Source organism: Pongo abelii, chromosome 8 (genome assembly GCF_028885655.2).
Source record: "Pongo abelii isolate AG06213 chromosome 8, NHGRI_mPonAbe1-v2.0_pri, whole genome shotgun sequence".
In the NCBI taxonomy this organism is placed as follows: domain Eukaryota; kingdom Metazoa; phylum Chordata; class Mammalia; order Primates; family Hominidae; genus Pongo; species Pongo abelii.
The window spans coordinates 94156253-94171165 of NC_071993.2; positions in this window are offsets into that span (position 1 = coordinate 94156253).

The window sequence follows — 14913 nt, forward strand, 5'->3', positions numbered from 1 at the left end:
CCAGATAAAACTCTGTTATCAGACCAGCTTGCTCAGACACAGTGCCAGCCTACCTGGCCACACCCTGCCAACAGCAGCTGCTGAGGAGTAAGACTGAAGTTACCCAAATGCTTGTCCAATGGGCTCACACGTTAAAGACCAAATATTCCCCTCGGAACATGATCTCCTCAGTCCTCTCATCTCTGGAAATGGAGCTACCATCCTTTTAGTTGTTCAAACTAAAAAGCTAGGAATCGTGCTTTGATTCATCTCCCCCCAACCATGTACATCTAATAATACAGCTAATTCCAACAGCTGCTTCTCCAAAAGATGTCATGACTCTGTGAGCTACCTTCCATCTCTACCGCCATAACCCTGGTCCACACCTCATCACACCTGACCTCAGTTATTGTGATAGCTTTCTGTTTTATTTTATTATTTGAATTTTGTTATTTCATTTTATATGAGACATGGTCTCACTCTGCTGCTCTGGCTGGAGTGCAGTGGTGCAATCGTAGCTCACTGCAGTCTTGAACTCCTGGGCTCAAGAAATCCTCCTGCCTTAACCTCCTCAGTAGCTGGGACTACAGGCACATGCCACCACACTTGGCTTATGTTTTTATTTTTTGTAGCAATGAGGTCTCACTGTGTTGCCCAGGCTGGTCTTGAACTCCTGGCCTCAAGCAATCCTCCTGCCTTGGCCTTCCAAAGTGCTGAGATTACAGGCATGATCTACCATGCACGGTCCCATAGCTTTCTCAGTGATCACCATATTCCCAAACTTGCACTTTCTAATGGCCATCAGAATGGTTCTTAGAAACCTGTATCAGACCATTTCACACCTTTGTGTGAAGTCTTCTACATCTCTCACTGCAGTAAAATAAAACCCAAATTCCTTACCTTGGCCTACCAGACTGTTACTTGACCAGACTCTTACATACTTTTCTGACTTCACCTTCATCCCTAAATGCCACGCTCCAGTCACTCTGGGCCTTCCTTTTGTTTTCTGAACCCATTCAATTTGTTCCTGCCTTTGTATAAGGTGTTTCCTTTCCCTGGAACACTCCCTCCACCCCCTTGTCTTCTCAAGGCTGGATATGTTATTCTGATCTCATCTTAAATTACCACTTCCTCAAAGAGGTCCTGTGTGACCACCCAGTCTAAAGTAGCCCCCACCAATCTGTCTCTATCCTATTTTAACTTTCAAGAGGATATTTTTCCTCTTCATTTTTTTTCCTAGCTGTCTCCCACCCAGTGGGAGACACTTTCAATAGCTTATTAGTAATCTAATATTTTTTCTGATTGTAATATTAGTGCACACTCATTGTAAAGTATTTGGAAAATACAGACACAATAGTGCTTTGGCTGAGTTAGAGTCCCAGAATGTGAACTTTATGAGAGCAGCAATTTTGACGTGCAGTTTTCTGCTATATCCCCAGCACCTGGAACAGTGCTTGGCAAGTGAAAGGTGTTCCGTAAATATTCAGTGCATGAATAAAGTTTTCTCTTGGTGGGGTTGATTTCCGAGTTGGTTCCATCATAGGTTGGTTATCTTTATCTTCCACTCTAGACTGTCTTACTTCCTGTCCACTCATCTGATAATCTACATGCCCCATTTATCACTAGGGAACCCGTCACAGGAAGGGAGTGGGTGAACTAGCATAAGTGGAATAGCTAAATTGAAAAGACTCCAAAACTTAGGCCTTGCTGCATACAAATTGTTAGCAATATCCTTTTGCTTATTAGAATATTCTGAATTAATATATAGATGTTCTAACAAAAATTCATCTCTTTAGCGCTTTGCTATCTCTACAATAGAGAGGGAAGAAGCATTGTTCTATTTCTCACTGAAAAAAGAGTATTACAGAAATGATTTTAGAAGCTTTAAAAGTGCTATTGAAATGCTATTTTAAATACGGAAATACTATTTTAAACATGGAGAATTAAAGTCCAGAGCCATATCATCTAGCAATCTAACAAAAGGACACATAACTTTGGGCTTTGAAACTAGACTATGAACAGAGGCTAGTTTTATATTTTAAGCAATGTCTTCCATAAGTGGGTATTTTTATATTGATAGCTAGCTCCCCCACTTTCAATAGCTTATTAGTAATCTAATATTTTTTTCTGATTGTAATAGTAGTGCATACTCATTGTAAAGTATTTGGAAAATACAGACGCAATAGTGCTTTGGCTGGGTTAGAGTTTAAGGGTGTGTGTTAAAGCCGGGTAGAGGAACATGTGGTGTGAGACAACACTGCCCCCTAGAGGTCTTTGTGTGCCGCGGACTGACAGGGCCACCCAACCTCCGGAGACGTCCCGCCGCTTCTGTGAAGGCTCCTGAACAACGAAGCGCGTCCGGTGATTTCAAGGTGGGGCTAGGAGTCTTGTGAGAGGAAACTCGGTCCTGACCCGCAGTGGGCTTCCCTTATGAACAGACCTGCCTGATGATTCGGGCTCCTCAGGGAGGCTGAAATGGAGGGAGAGTTATCGGCCCCTGAGAGAAGCGGCTCCGGCCTGCAGGGTCAGCAGGACCGCGGTCCTGGGGGCAGTGGCAGGCCCGCCCCCGCCCAATCCCAGCCGGCCTCCCCTCCCCGTGCCTGTGAGCGAGGCAGGAACAGAGCCACCAGGATTCCGCGGGGAGGCGGTGAGCGCGCTCCTGGTCGTCAAGGGGAAAGAGAACGCCATGCATGGGCCAGCTGAGGAAGCTTCCAGAAGCACAGGCAGCAAGCTGGGAGCAGCACAGCCAGATGACTAACAGAGAGGCAGGAAATGGAACCCTTACATATCACAGAAGGGGAGCGGCAGAGACACAAGAAGCGATTCTGACTTCATGGCTCCGCTTTTACAGGAAGAAAGTAGGGAAGGGGCTCTTGGGACAAAACTAGATATTCACAATTAATAGGGGGAGTGGGACCTGGATCCCAAGGACTTGTATACTTCCTGTAAATTTGATATGTTTTTACTCACTGCTTGGTAATGGCGGGAGACAGTTTTCACAGAAAAGTGAAAGAGAGAAAAGCCTTCTATAATCCAGTCCTAGCCAAACAACTACATTTTTACCATTTTGATAGATTTCCTTGGAGTCTTCTCTCTGCATATTTTGTACTGTACAATTTTATTTCCTACTTTCCCATTTATAACATAAGTACTTTTTGTTATTAAAAACACCTTTAACTCTGGAAAACAATTTGACGTTGTCTTATAAAGTGAACACACCATATGAGCCAGAAATCCCACTTCTACATATTTACCCTAGAGAAATAAAAACTTATGTTCACAAAAAATCCTGTGCATGAATGTTTATAGCAACTCTATGCATCAGCAAACACTGGAAACAACCTAAATATCTTCCAGTGGATGAACTGATAAACAGAAATACATCCATGCAATGAAGTACGACTTAGCGATAAAAAAGGAATGCACTATTGATACACACAAACATAGGTGAATCTCAAAGGTGCTAGACTAAAAAAAGCCAGTCTCAAAAGATTACATACGGACGATTCAATTTATCTGACATTCCTGAAAAGGCAAAACTACAGGTTTCAAAAGCAGATCGGTGGTTGCCAGGACTTAGGGATGGAGAGAGGGTGTAGTTACAAAGGAATAGCAAAAGGAAACGTTTTGGTGTGATGGAACTGTTTTTGATTTTTATATTCTTGGTGAATACACAAAATCTATATGTGTGCTGAAATTCATAGAACTGTGTAGACAAAAGTCAATTTTATTGCATGCTAATTTAAAAACATTTAAAAATAAAATAAGCTTTAAATGCCTTTAAGACATAATTTAAAATAACTTTAGAAAAATTCCAGTGAGAGACTCATCCCATAATTTAGCCACTCCTGATGCTAGACTGCTGCACTGTTCCTATCTCTGTATAAATAAAGCTGTATTGGAAACTCTGGGGGCATAAATCTTTGTCCATATTTAAGATTTTAAAAATTAGGATACAGCTCAGAAGTGGAATTACGGAGACGATGAGTATAAATGTTTTTTAGAACTCTTGATATCTGCTGCCAAATTGCTTTCCCTTCAAGGTCGTGTCAATTGCCCCTCCCACCAGCAGTGACTGAGATAAAATGGTTTGGGTGTTCTTGAGTATATGAAATTAGAAGACATATTCAGGGTTGGTTGGGGAATTGTCTCCTGGTTGAGGTGGGGTGGCGGAGAATTAGGAGAGAAACAGAGGTGGGTGCGCGTGTAAACCAGGAGAGAAATAGGCCTTCACGCCTGAGGGTTTATCTGCTTCAGATTTTTGTGCTTCCCCAATAACTCCAATTTTGCTCCTTACCACTTTCTTTAGGATTGATTTTTATTTTCTTATTTCTTCTTCACCCTCTCTTCTGGCCGTAGTGTAGGAGCAAAGTTAGGCTACCAAAGCAGCAATACTATCCTATGTAATCAACCAAGCAATGTTTTTGAAACACCAATCATATGAAAGGCACTGTGCAAACCACCCCTGCCCTCAGGGAATTTACAATGCAACAGGGAAAGGTGAGGTTAGTGTGACTTCCCTGCCCAACACCACCTTTCTCCCTCCTAAGTTGCTAATGATAATGATGAAAATAATGTCATCATCAGGTATTATTTAGCTGTTGGAAGAAACCACTCGGTGTCGAATTCATCAAGGAATCCGTCACAGATGTGAAATCAAGCCAGGCCTAGCAAGGATGAGTGCCTTTAATTGAACGCATTTCAGGTAGAGAAATGCCATGTGCAGAGGTGACAGCCTTTGGTAAGGAGTATGGGACTGTGACTATTTCCCCTTGATGACCTTGCATGAAAATAAACAAACAGCATTTGAAAAGCTCCTCTCCTGAGGTGACTAGAAGGTGACTCAACAGTCCATTTCCATGCATCAGCTTGCTGAAGGAAATGGAAAGGCCTATTCCCCAAAGCAGTGTTTGTCTCACAGAAATAGAGATATTATATGTAATAAATTGGGAAAACTTGTGAAATGAAACATCTGTTCTGCATGCTTAAGCACCAAGGCACTTGCAAAATATCAATTTTTACTCCATATTCCAAATGCTGTGATGATGAGCTGAGAATGAGTTTGGAAGGTTCATCTCTTTCCAATAAAAAGGTTCATCATGCCTCTCTGACTTTTATAATTATTTTGGAACATTTTAGATAGGAAATTGAAAGAGGAGGGAAAGAATGATGACAGAACTGAAGAAGAATTGATGAAAGGGTCAAAAAGCTAAAGAACTTTGAGAAATGGATTTTATGTGCAGTCAACAATGCCTTCAGCTAATTTAACCAAATCAACAAAGCCATTAAAATGTATAATGATTTTTATTTTGCTACAAATCTGTGTAGAATGAAAGGTACCTTGTGAAATGCAAAATCTTCCATATTTAGGATCTAAGCACGTGCATAGATGTTTGAGAAAACAGAAGGTGGCTATTATTTTATTGAATATTTTTAGAACATAATGCTACTCCCCCCTGCTCACTCCACCACATAAACACTTTATTCACTCTGGATGCCCTCAATTTCCCCTACCAGGTAGGAGCTGCGTATCACTCTCCAATGTACTGTTGATTTTCAATCTAGACCAGTCTCCAAGGTTACTCTTGACTTTAAAATATACAATACCAATTTGCGGGTTCCACCAGATATCCAGTTGTGAAATTTTCCGAGGCCAACTTAAAGAACAGACTATCTTTTTTTTCTTACCATGGTGCTGCATGTTATTGGTGCTAATGCTACCCCTAAGGGATTTCAAAGCTCATTTCCAAACATCATCTCATTTGAACTTAACCAGAATTGGGAGATGGACTGTGCAATTATTTTTACCCAGCATTCCAAAAGGGGAAAAATAAGCATCTGAAAATGACTTTCCCAAGGTCACACAAAGAACCAAGACAAGACACTACGTTTCCTGACACCTATTACTCTGTTTTCTATTGTATTATATACTTTATGCTTGAACATAACCAGGCAAGTCTTTTTCCTTGAAAACTCTCAGGAGAAATGTTCTCTAGTCCCAATCCCTTGTCTAATTTCTACTTAAACCTATATTCTCCCCCATTTCTCCTTCTTGGTAGGCATTGGGGATCCCACACTGCAGATCCCACATGGCTGCCAAGAGAGTAGTGACCTTATAGAGTCCCGCATGGCAGTGTAAGTGGGTCCATGGTGGACTGATCCAACCATGTGGGCAGTGGTCAGAGGAGAGTTTTTAACCAGCAGTGGACCAGAATGGGTCACATCAGCAAGGCTGGGGCTGCAGCAAAGTGGCCATTGAGATGATAAAGGGGTAGGGATGCTCACGTCCCAGTGTGGATTGGGGGAGAGCATGCATGTTGCTTTCTGTGATGGTATCCATCATGGCACATGAGGACACAGTTGTTTCTCCTAACTCTGGAACACCAGGTTTCCTCCTTGACTCTCTCAGGATTCTCAGGTAAGAGAGGAGAAGCATGTGTGAGGGATAGGAGGAAGCAGAAAGGAAAATGAATGGGCAGAGATGACATAAAAGGCATATTTAATGAGGGATTGCCAGGGCAAAAGAAATAGATCCCCCTTTCTTTGACATAATTTTCAAATAATAATTTTTATCAAAGACCATTTCCCCCTTGGGGATTTTGAGGGGCAGGTAAGGCCACCACCCCAGTGCCTGAGTTTATACTTATAGATACCCACCTAAGACACTGGATGTGTGTTGGAGGGGGACTGTGGTCCTGCATTAGGGAGGTCAGTGCTAATGAGCTAATGAACTTTGGTTCAAATTGTAGAAGTAAACTGACCACTGTTCCCCAAAGTTGATACGGCCTGGGTGATACTTCTTAGATTTCATGTGCCTAAGAATCACCTGAAGACTCCGATTCAGTGGGTTTTAGGGTGGAGCCTAAAATCATGCATTTCCAACAAGCTCCTGGTGATGCTATGATGCTACTCCATAGACTAGCTAAGTAGCAAGGAGCCAGGGACATTCAAATTACACTATATTGTGGTTTTTCACCCTGATTTTTTTTCCTTTTAACCTCTTAAAACTTTTTGCTTAACATTTTACATAAATGTATTCATAGTTTTTAATAAATCTGATATTTAGTTACTTGGATGTGTAGTGATATATTTGATCACCTACCTTTTGTTTGAAATCTAAAATGCTTCCTGTTTTTACGTGTCATAAATCATGATGTCATGAGCATCCCTATTTATAAATCTTTGTTGGCTTCTCTGCACCAAAACATGCAAGCAGGTCAGAGCATTCCATTAGGGAAAAAAGGAAAGAGAGAGAGAGAGAGAAAAGTATATAAAAGAAGTTGAAAATACTGTTTTAAAACAAATATTGACCGATCCTCTAATGTCCACATCCAAGGCACTTGATGACAGGAATTATAGAATATTCAGAAAAATGGAGTTTTTCTTTCACTTCTGCTATAACGTGTACTTGGAAACTACACCATAAAGTATAAAGCTCAGAAGTGGCTGGAATTTCTCCATATGATGTATTGTAATTACAGATTGTGCTCCAAGATTTGTTATAAACTTTGTGAAGGGAGAGACAAACAAAAAGACAGCAGTAACCTCTGCAGACTTAAATGTCCCTGTCTGACAGCTTTGAAGAGAGCAGTGGTTCTCCCAGCACGCAGCTGGAGATCTGAGAACGGGCAGACTGCCTCCTCAAGTGGGTCCCTGACCCCTGACCCCCGAGCAGCCTAACTGGGAGGCACCCCCCAGCAGGGGCAGACTGACACCTCACACGGCCGGGTACTCCAACAGACCTGCAGCTGAGGGTCCTCTCTGTTAGAAGGAAAACTAACAAGCAGAAAGAACATCCACACCAAAAACCCTTCTGTACATCACCATCATCAAAGACCAAAAGTAGATAAAACCACAAAGATGGGGAAAAAACAGAGCAGAAAAACTGGAAACTCTAAAAAGCAGAGCGCCTCTCCTCCTCCAAAGGAACGCAGTTCCTCACCAGCAACGGAACAAAGCTGGACGGAGAATGACTGACGAGCTGAGAGAAGAAGGCTTCAGACGATCAAATTACTCTGAGCTACGGGAGGATATTCAAACCAAAGGCAAAGAAGTTGAAAACTTTGAAAAAAATTTAGAAGAATGTATAACTAGAATAATCAATACAGAGAAGTGCTTAAAGGAGCTGATGGAGCTGAAAACCAAGGCTCGAGAACTACGTGAAGAATGCAGAAGCCTCAGGAGCTGATGCGATCAACTGGAAGAAAGGGTACCAGTGATGGAAGATGAAATGAATGAAATGAAGCGAGAAGGGAAGTTTAGAGAAAAAAGAATAAAAAGAAACGAGCAAAGCCTCCAAGAAATATGGGACTATATGAAAAGACCAAATCTCCGTCTGACTGGTGTACCTGAAAGTGACAGGGAGAATGGAATCAAGTTGGAAAACACTCTGCAGGATATTATCCAGGAGAACTTCCCCAATCTAGCAAGGCAGGCCAACATTCAGATTCAGGAAATACAGAGAACGCCACAGAGATACTCCTCGAGAAGAGCAACTCCAAGACACATAATTGTCATATTCACCAAAGTTGAAATGAAGGAAAAAATGTTAAGGGCAGCCAGAGAGAAAGGTCGGGTTACCCACAAAGGGAAGCCCATCAGACTAACAGCGGATCTCTCGGCAGAAACCCCACAAGCCAGAGGAGAGTGGGGGCCAATATTCAACATTCTTAAAGAAAAGAATTTCCAACCCGGAATTTCATATCCTGCCAAACTAAGCTTCATAAGTGAAGGAGAAATAAAATACTTTACAGACAAGCAAATGCTGAGAGATTTTGTCATCACCAGGCCTGCCCTAAAAGAGCTCCTGAAGGAAGCACTAAACATGGAAAGGAACAACCGGTACCAGCCACTGCAAAATCATGCCAAAATGCAAAGACCATCGAGACTAGGAAGAGACTGCATCAACGAACGAGCAAAATAACCACTTAACATCATAATGACAGGATCAAATTCACACATAACAATATTAACTGTAAATGCAAATGGACTAAATGCTCCAATTAAAAGACACAGACTGGCAAATTGGATAAAGACTCAAGACCCATCAGTGTGCTGTATTCCAGAGACACATCTCATGTGCAGAGACACACATAGGCTCAAAATAAAAGGATGGAGGAAGATCTACCAAGCAAATGGAAAGCAAAAAAAAGGCAGGGGTTGCAATCCTAGTCTCTGATACAACAGACTTTAAACCAACAAAGATCAAAAGAGAAAAAGAAGGCCATTACATAATGGTAAAGAGATCAATTCAACAAGAAGAGCTAACTATCCTAAATATATATGCACCCAATACAGAAGCACCCAGATTCATAAAGCAAGTCCTGAGTGACCTACAAAGAGACTTAGACTCCCACACATGAATAATGGGAGACTTTAACACCCCACTGTCAACATTAGACTGATCCAAGAGACAGAAAGTCAACAAGCATACCCAGGAATTGAACTCACCTCTGCACCAAGCAGACCTAATAGACATCTACAGAACTCTCCACCCCAAATCAACAGAATATACATTCTTTTCATCACCACACCACACCTATTCCAAAATTGACCACATAGTTGGAAGTAAAGTTCTCCTCAGCAAATGTAAAAGAACAGAAATTATAACAAACTATCTCTCAGATCACAGTGCAATCAAGCTAGAACTCAGGATTAAGAATCTCACTCAAAACCGCTCAACTACATGGAAACTGAACAACCTGCTCCTGAATGACTACTGGGTACATAACGAAATGAAGGCAGAAAAAAAGATGTTCTTTGAAACCAACGAGAACAAAGACACAACATACCAGAATTTCTGGGATGCATTCAAAGCAGTGTGTAGAGGGAAATTTATAGCACTAAATGCCCACAAGAGAAAGCAGGAAAGACCTAAAATTGACACCCTAACATCACAATTAAAAGAACTAGGAAACAAGAGCAAACACATTCAAAAGCTAGCAGAAGGCAAGATATAGCTAAGATCGGAGCAGAACTGAAGGAGATAGAGACACAAAAAACCCTTCAAAAAAAATCAGCGAATCCAGGAGCTGGTTTTTTGAAAGGATCAACAAAATTGATAGACTGCTAGCAAGACTAATAAAGAAAAAAAGAGAGAAGAATCAAATAGATGCAATAAAAAATGATAAAGGGGATATCACCACTGATCCCACAGAAATACATACTACCATCAGAGAATACTACAAACACTTCTATGCAAATAAACTAGAAAATCTAGAAGAAATGGATAAATTCCTTGACACATACACTCTCCCAAGACTAAACCAGGAAGAAGTTGAATCTCTGAATAGACCAATAACAGGAGCTGAAATTGTGGCAATAATCAATAGCTTACCAACCAAAAAGAGTCCAGGACCAGATGGATTCACAGCCGAATTCTACCAGAGGTACAAGGAGGAACTGGTACCATTCCTTCTGAAACGATTCCAATCAATAGAAAAAGAGGGAATCCTCCCTAACTCATGTTATGAGGCCAGCATCATCCTGATACCAAAGCCGGGCAGAGACACAACCAAAAAAGAGAATTTTAGACCAATATCCTTGATGAACATTGATGCAAAAATCCTCAATAAAATACAGCCAAACCGAATCCAGCAGCACATCAAAAAGCTTATCCAACATGATCAAGTGGGCTTCATCCCTGGGATGCAAGGCTGGTTCAATATATGCAAATCAATAAATGTAATCCAGCATATAAACAGAACCAAAGACAAAAACCACATGATTATCTCAATAGATGCAGAAAAGGCCTTTGACGAAATTCAACAATGCTTCATGCTAAAAACTCTCAATAAATTAGGTATGGATGGGACATATCTCAAAATAATAAGAGCTATCTACGACAAACCCACAGCCAATATCATACTGAATGGGCAAAAACTGGAAGCATTCTCTTTGAAAACTGGCACAAGACAGGGATGCCCTCCCTCACCACTCCTATTCAACATAGTGTTGGAAGTTCTGGCCAGGGCAATTAGGCAGGAGAAGGAAATCAAGGGTATTCAATTAGGAAAAGAGGAAGTCAAATTGTCCCTGTTTGCAGATGACATGATTGTATATCTCGAAAACCCCATCATCTCAGCCCAAAATCTCCTTAAGCTGATAAGCAACTTCGGCAAAGTCTCAGGATACAAAATCAATGTGCAAAAATCACAAACATTCTTATACACCAACAACAGACAAACAGAGAGCCAAATCATGAGTGAACTCCCATTCACAATTGCTTCAAAGAGAATAAAATACCTAGGAATCCAACTTACAAGGGACGTGAAGGACCTCTTCAAGGAGAACTACAAACCACTGCTCAATGAAATAAAAGAGGATACAAACAAATGGAAGAACATTCCATGCTCATGGGTAGGAAGAATCAATATCATGAAAATGGCCATACTGCCCAAGGTAATTTACAGATTCAATGCCATCCCCATCAAGCTACCAATGACTTTCTTCACAGAATTGGAAAAAACTACTTTAAAGTTCATATGGAACCAAAAAAGAGCCCACATCACCAAGTCAATCCTAAGCCAAAAGAACAAAGCTGGAGGCATCACACTACCTGACTTCAAACTATACTAAAAGCCTACAGTCACCAAAACAGCATGGTACTGGTACCAAAACAGAGATATAGATCAATGGAACAGAACAGAGCCCTCAGAAATAATGCCACATATCTACAACTATCTGATCTTTGACAAACCTGACAAAAACAAGCAATGGGGAAAGGATTCCCTATTTAATAAATGGTGCTGGGAAAACTGGCTAGCCATATGTAGAAAGCTGAAACTGGATCCCTTCCTTACACCTTATACAAAAATCAATTCAAGATGGATTAAAGACTTAAATGTTAGACCTAAAACCATAAAAACTCTAGAGGAAAACCTAGGCATTACCATTCAGGACATAGGCATGGGCAAGGACTTCATGTCTAAAACACCAAAAGCAATGGCAACAAAAGCCAAAATTGACAAATGGGATCTAATTAAACTCAAGAGCTTCTGCACAGCAAAAGAAACTACCATCAGAATGAACAGGCAACCTACAAAATGGAAGAAAATTTTCACAACCTACTCATCTGACAAAGGGCTAATATCCAGAATCTACAATGAACTCCAACAAATTTACAAGAAAAAAAAAACAACCCCATCAAAAAGTGGGCGAAGGACATGAACAGACACTTCTCAAAAGAAGACATTTATGCAGCCAAAACACACATGAAAAAATGCTCACCATCACTGGCCATCAGAGAAATGCAAATCAAAACCACAATGAGATACCATCTCACACCAGTTAGAATGGCAATCATTAAAAAGTCAGGAAACAACAGGTGCTGGAGAGGATGTGGAGAAATAGGAACACTTTTACACTGTTGGTGGGACTGTAAACTAGTTCAACTATTGTGGAAGTCAGTGTGGCCATTCCTCAGGGATCTAGAACTAGAAATTCCATTTGACCCAGCCATCCCATTACTGGGTATATACCCAAAGGACTATAAATCATGCTGCTATAAAGACACATGCACACGTATGTTTATTGCGGCATTATTCACAATAGCAAAGACTTGGAACCAACCCAAATGTGCAACAATGATAGACTGGATTAAGAAAATGTGGCACATATACACCATGGAATACTATGCAGCCATAAAAAATGATGAGTTCATGTCCTTTGTAGCGACATGGATGAAATTGGAAATCATCATTCTCAGTAAACTATCGCAAGAACAAAAAACCAAACACCGCATATTCTCACTCATATGTGGGAATTGAACAATGAGAACACATGGACACAGGAAGGGGAACATCACACTCTGGGGACTGTTGTGGGGTTGGGGGAGTGGGGAGGGATAGCTTTAGGAGATATACCTAATGCTAGATGACGAGTTGGTGGGTGCAGCGCACCAGCATGGCACATGTGTACATATGTAACTAACCTGCACATCGCGCACATGTACCCTAAAACCTAAAGTATAATAATAATAAAGAAAGAAAGAAAAAAATCAACTCATAACTTAAAAAAAAATAAGAAATGAACAAGATATCCAAATGTGAACCCATTTTAAAATTCTTTTGGATGGATTGTTTTGAAGCAATAGCCAGATTCTTGGCCATATTCTTCCTCACTGGGACACTTGGTCTCACTTTTACATTGAAAAGGCTTAACTACACATTCTAAGCTTATCACAGATGATAACTTATTCCCAGATAACTGGATCTATAATATATGTCCTCCAACATAAATTCATATCATTAAAAGGATTCCAGAAGATCTGATATATACATATCTAGATATGCATATATCATATATATATACAGGTATATACACCTATATATGTACACAGGTGCCCATTTCATGCACACACACCTTTCCACTCAGGAAAAAAAAAAAAAAAAAAAAAAAAAACTTTGTGAAGGGGAAAAAACACAAGCTGCGTTTTGTATATTAAACATTAAAATTATAGGCTATATCCTATGCAATGGAAGGAAAATATGCCACATACACTGAATTTTTAATAACTACCATACCATAATTTTGCATAAAAACTAATAAACAAATTGTATTAAATGGGAAATAGTTAATAACTTGGCCTCTCTGGTTTGCTGCTGTGTCGCCAGGTCCTCGCTCCCATTAAGGTGACATCTAGCCTATAGGCCATTGAATAGAAAAAGACATTCCTTCCTCAAGCACTTAACTTCCAGCCAGCCAAAGCTTATGTATATTGATTTTGCTGCAAGACACTGTACTGCCATCTGCTAGAAAATGGTGTAGCAATAAAATACAAATGTAAAATGTCTACATTGTGAATAGTACTTCCTAGATGTGGTGCACAGTCTGCACAAGCATAGGCACTGGCCCTACATCTAAATAGATTTTTCTGGAATGAAAGAATGAATGTATTCTATTGATCCTGGTTATGCTTTGAAGCTGTAATCTGTCGGTACCCTCTGTGGTCACTAGATAGGAAGTTGGAGAATATGCAAAGTGATAAAGAGAAGGGTAATGGGAAAGTCTAAATGAATGCTTCTCAAATTTTAATGGGCATATGAATCACCCAGGAATCTTGTTAAAATGCAAATTATAATTTGAATGTGAGGCCTGGGATTCTGCATTTCCCACAAGCTCCCAGCTCACTTATCATCTGATAAGAATGCTGTTGGTCCGTAGGCCACACTTCGAGTAGAAAGACTCTAAAACAACGATCAATCTTGGCTTCTTGCTAAGTAAATATATTTTAGTAAAAATTGTCACTCCTAGTTCATTGAAATTGATTCAGTATTCTATTAATTTCTGTGTTGAATCTTGGAATGGAAAGAAACTTCCAGGTGATTCTAATGTGCAGCCAAGGTTGAGAACCACTGGTCTAGTGAAAAGTCATGCATTCAAAGCACATAAATGTAGGGACTACCTGTAAAAGGCATTCACAAATGAAAAACATCAAATAATCGTGATTTTAAATTTTAAAAAAGAATTATTTGTCTGAAGATATTTATCACCACATGAATGATAAACATTACTAAGTATTGCAGGCGTGTCCAACCTTTTGACTGCCCTGGGCCACATTGGAAGAAGAATTGTCTTGGGCCACACATAAAATACACTAACACTAGCAATAGCTGATGACCTGAAAAAAAAAAAAAATGGTCCATGCATAGTTTTCATGATATCCACCACCACAGATAAGCAAAATAGTCCTTGCATGGAAAAGATTGGACACAGCTGGAAGGAGTTTAGAGGCCAGGAGAGCTCTATAGGTGGAAATACTTTGGGAATGAAAGTAATGGGAGGACATAGGACAAGACGCTGCCCTCCCAGTGTCTCAGGTGTGGCATGAGCATACATGACAGGGGCAGTGAGCACCTGGGCTAAGGATAGCTATTGTACTCCTCTGGCATTGTGCTTCTTACGGAGTTGAGAACTCCTCTGCACTTTGTGTAT